The 4,779-nt window shown below is 50.5% G+C and overlaps 1 pseudogene; it reads left to right on the top strand.

Annotated features, from left to right (window-relative positions):
- Nucleotides 1–3,141: 3,141 nt before the first annotated feature.
- On the top strand, nucleotides 3,142–4,431 carry LOC120368068 (cysteine and histidine-rich domain-containing protein 1-like; annotated as a pseudogene).
- The last annotated feature ends 348 nt before the right edge of the window (nucleotides 4,432–4,779 follow it).

Genomic DNA, 4,779 nt, shown 5'->3' with positions numbered 1-4,779 from the left:
CCACGTCCCTCCCTCCTGGCTTATCGCTGCTTTTTTGAGGGGTGGAATGAGGTTTTCATTCTCTTTCCAGGCCCTTCCCATCCAGAGCATTTCAGATCCCTCCTTCCCCTGGCCTCTGCCCAGGGAGATGGGAATTGAATTGTGAAGAATGTCCCCTGCCCTACACGCTGAGTGACTGGGAGAGGCCAGGAGTGGAACCAGCACATGCAAGGGCGATGCTGCCACCTGCTGGTGCCACAAAGAAACACAGCCCAGGTGGGCAACCAAACCCCTATTAGCTCCCCGCGGAACTGCACCTGGATGTCCTGCAGCGGAATGGTTCCTTTTTCCAGTGCGGCTTCTCACCTGTTCCCTCATTTGGTCATCCAGTGTGCTGGCTGGAACAAGAACGTCGTCCCATTTAATGGACGAGACAACTGACACCCATGAAAGAGCAGAATGCAGACTGAGGTCACACGTGTGAGGACGGCTTGACGGCAACGCTCAGTCTCCTGCCTCCCAGCCAAGAGCTGTGTCCCCTCCTCAGTGCTCAGACAAGGTGCCCTGGAAACAAGGGACCCCTATGAACGAGGTTTACAGGGCCATCCCCAGCATCCAGGGAGGCAGAGTGAGGGAGGAGGGCACTAGGCAGTAATGCCCACCCTGCAGTGGCCTGGTACAGGTACAGCGACTCTGTTTCCCAAGGTCACACACCTTCCATGCAGGACATTTCAGCCACTTCAGTGCCATTTTATGAAATAAAACAAGGGCAGGCTGGCTTCAAGGGAGGCCCTGCCGAATGCCTGTCCCACCTAACCGGGTTCCTCCAGATCCCAGACGGCCCACCCCATGAGCTCACCTTGGTTCCTGTTCAGAGCTGTCAGTCTTAGAGGCCCCCTGGCTCCCCAGGATACAGGGTGTGGATTCCCGTGGCCTGGGGGACAGGAATCCCCAAGGCTCAGGCTGAGTCACCCAGATGCCCTACACCCACCTCCATGCCCTGGGACACCTGTGCCTTGGGCCAACCGACCAGGGCATACAGGCTGTGACCAGAATCTCTCACCCTTGTCCTGGGTCCCCAAGGCCAATTCAGGTCCCCCAGGCCCTCTTTGCCAACAGGAAGGGTTCACTTCCTGAGGCTGGCTCCTCTCAGCCTGCTTGGCCTGCCGTGAACAATCCCCAAATTGTGAGAGACAGCAGATGGCTCGGAGCCCGGGCTTTGACCGTCCTGCACAGGCACCATCCTCAGTGCCGCACCGGCCCCTGGCTCTGTCTCTTAATTACATCATAATAAAAACATCTCCAAGGTGGATGAGAGAGCAGCAGTGAAAAACAACAACAACAACAACAACGAAGACAAATCCGTCTAACCCCTTTCAGAATGGGCAGTGACTTTCCAAGCTGAGAAGAGACTACACTGGGAAAACATAGCTTGCAAAAAAGTTGACATTAAAAATATCCCAACATTAAAGTCAAGCAAACCTCACAGGAAAAGTCTTTGCAATCTTAGAGTATATTTTTCCATGAATTGTCAGCTAATGTCCTTGCTGCTTTTCTGCTGGAAACATTAGGTTGTCTGTTTGTTTGTTTATATATTAAACAGGAAAGTCTGCTTATTTTGAGCCCTTTGCATTTTGAACTCGTGAATGGATTGCCTATTAAATAAAAAGGAAAACCTAAATATAAGTCAAATAAAACCTTTTGGTTGATTCTGCATGAACAGTTGACGAATGAAAATTTCATACTAAAAAAGTTCCAAAGGGAAATTTCTACCACGGTCCCTCGGCCCAGAGACCGGGAAAGGCAGAACTGTGGAGGTGACTAAGCTGGTCAGTAGCAGCCCCCATGCTCGCAGTCTCACTTCCAAGCACCCCATTCCCCAAGCCCCCACACCTCCTTCACTCACTGTCTTGCGCCATCATGATCTGCTCTCAGAGGCACTTTGATGAACTCCATGCTAAGGGGCTGATGATCCTTTGAGGAGTTGCTCACTCTGCCTTTGAGTGCAGACACCATTCTATAATCTGACTTCAACATTGCTGGTGTGGGCTGTGAAAACCGAAAAGCTGATTGATGGTGATGTTGCCCTTTTTTTCGAGACAGGGTCTCACTCTGTCGCCTATGCTGGAGCGCAGTGGCATGAACATAGCTCACCCCAGCCTTGACCTCTTGGATGCAGCCCATCCTCCCATCCTGGCCTCACAAGTAGCTGGAACTACAGGTGTACGCCATCACGCCTGGCTAAATTTTGTTTTTTGTTTTTTGTTTTTTGTTTTTGTTTTTGTTTTTAGAGAAGGGCGTTTGTCCTGTTGCCCAGGCTGGTTTCGAACCCCTGGACCCAAGTGTGATGTTGCTTTTCGATAAGGATCTGAAAGGGCTGAATCCTGACCTACGAAACAGACCGTGAAAGAGCCAAGAGTCATTTTCCCTAATGGCAGCTGCAGGCAGAGTGTGTGTGTGTGTTGTGGGCGGGGGGCGCTCACAGAGGATGTTGCGTGGTCATCAGGTGGGTGATGGCCGGGCCGCCTCCTCTCCCGCTGGCTGCTCAGCATCCCGACTCTCCTCTTTGCTCCTGGCTCTTCCAGCCCAAGCCTTCACTTGGCCAATACAGCGTGGAGGACAGAAAAAGTACCTCTTCTCTGCCCGAGCCCCCTCCCACCTACACACGCCGTGGGGGAGCAGCTCTCCCCTCTTCGGGCATGGGAGATGATGGAGCCGGTGGGAATCCCATTATTCCCCGGCAGTGGTCCCTGTCCCTCCTGAAAGCGGTCAGCGGTCCCCCTCACTGCCAGGACTCTGCACTGTCCCAAGCCTCCTCCTCTCCAGACCTCCTTCGCACCTCCCCCGGCTCTTCTTGTCCTGGTAGGGTCCAGGAAAGGCTGAAAGTTACGGATAGCCCCATGCTGCCCCACAGGCTGCGGATGACTGGCAGTCGGAGGCTGGTCCTGTGCCCGGCCCTGCCCGGCTCCTGGGCCTCGGGGAGCCTTCTAAGGCAGAGCCGCAGCAACACCGTGTGGTAGAAGTCCGTCAGCACGGCCGCACGGCTCAGCGGGCCCGCAGACGTGCTCACTGTCGAGACAAGTGCTAGCGACACGGGAGTGTAAACACACCCTCTTGCCGTTCTCAGTGTTTGGGCCTTGCCTGTGACGGTAGGAAAAGAAAATGGCCTTGCTGTGCTACAACCGGGGCTGCAGTCAACGCTTCGATCCTGAGACCAACTTGCACACACCACCCAGGTGTTCCAGTCTTTCACGATGCACTGAAGGGCTGGTCTTGCTGTAAGAGAAGAACAACTGATTTTTCTGATTTCTTAAGCGTTGTAGGCTGTACAAAAGGTAGACATAATAGTGAGAAGACACCAGAACCAGTCAAACCTGAAGTCAAGACTACTGAGAAGAAAGAACTATCTGAATTGAAACCCAAATCTCAGGAAGACATCATTCAAGCCCCAGAGTCAGTAGAAGCAATAAAAAGGCCAAGCCCAGATGAACCAATAACGAATTTGGAATTAAAACTATCTGGTTGCGCCAAAGAAGCACCTGATAAACTGCCATCACGGAGCAAAGAAGATAAGAAAGAAGACAATTGGGCCGGGCACTGTGGCTCACACCTGTAATCCCACCACTTTGGGAGGCCAAGGTGGATGGATCACGAGGTTAAGAGTTCGAGACCAGCATGACCAACATGGTGAAACCCTGTCCCTACTAAAGATACAAAAAATTAACCGGGTGTGGTGGCACACACCTGTAATCCCAGCTACTTGGGAGGCTGAGGCAGGAGAATCTCTCAAACCCAGGAGGCAGAGGCTGCAGTGAGCCAAGATGGCGCCATTGCACTCCAGCCTGGGAGACAGGGCGAAATTCTGTCTCAAAAAAGAAAAAAGAAGAAGAAGAAGACAATAATGAAATTAAGATTGTGACCTCATGTAAGAATGGAGGGTGTTCAAAGACGTATCAGGGTCCAAAGAGTCTAGAAGAAGTCTGTGTATATCATTCTGGAATACCTATTTTCCATGAGGGGATGAAATACTTGAGCTGTTGTAGAAGAAAAACTTCTGATTTTAATACGTTCTTAGCCCGAGAGGGCTGTCAACAGGGAAACACGTGTGGACTGAAAAGGATGCTGGGAAAAGTTGTTCCATGTAGACTTGACTGGCATCAGACTGGAGTGAAGTCACCATTTCAGTATGTGCTTAAAATTCACTTCCAGAGCTTAGTCAAGCAGAAGCAAATAGCACGTTGTTAAATGTGCACAATTGTATTTGAAGGAGAGAAATAATTTGATCAAAATACGAAATTCTGGGGTGTGACTGATGTAAAGCAAAGTTATGTCACTATGCCTGCAACGAAGATTGAGATCACTGTGGGAAAAGCTGAACCGATGCAGTGGGCAAGCCTTGAACTGCCTGCAGCCAAAGAGCAGAAAAACAGACACGCAACGGATGGAGCATGAGATGGAAAGAAGGCTGTTACGTATTTCAGAATTGGTCATAGCGTGTGAAGCGGCAGCTTGCTGCTGTCGTCTTTTGTTTTGGTGTTGTGTTGCTGGATCTGGCATTTCAGGGTTCACATTAGGTTCTTAAAAGCCAAAGTCAGTGTGTCTTTTCGTGTCTCTCATCTTTCTTTTGTGTTGTGTAAGATTGACTATTCATTTCTCCTTACTGGTGGGAACCATAGTTGTGTCCTGTACTTGAAGAGGCTAGAAAATAGCCCATAACCATAAATGCAGTATTTCTTCGTATTTCTCTGTTAAGCAGAGAAATATTAAGGAACGTGATTTTTACGTCTTTCTATTATTCCA

Source organism: Saimiri boliviensis, chromosome 1, assembly GCF_048565385.1.
Source record: "Saimiri boliviensis isolate mSaiBol1 chromosome 1, mSaiBol1.pri, whole genome shotgun sequence".
Lineage (NCBI taxonomy): Eukaryota > Metazoa > Chordata > Mammalia > Primates > Cebidae > Saimiri > Saimiri boliviensis.
This window is presented reverse-complemented; position numbering and strand designations above follow the sequence as displayed.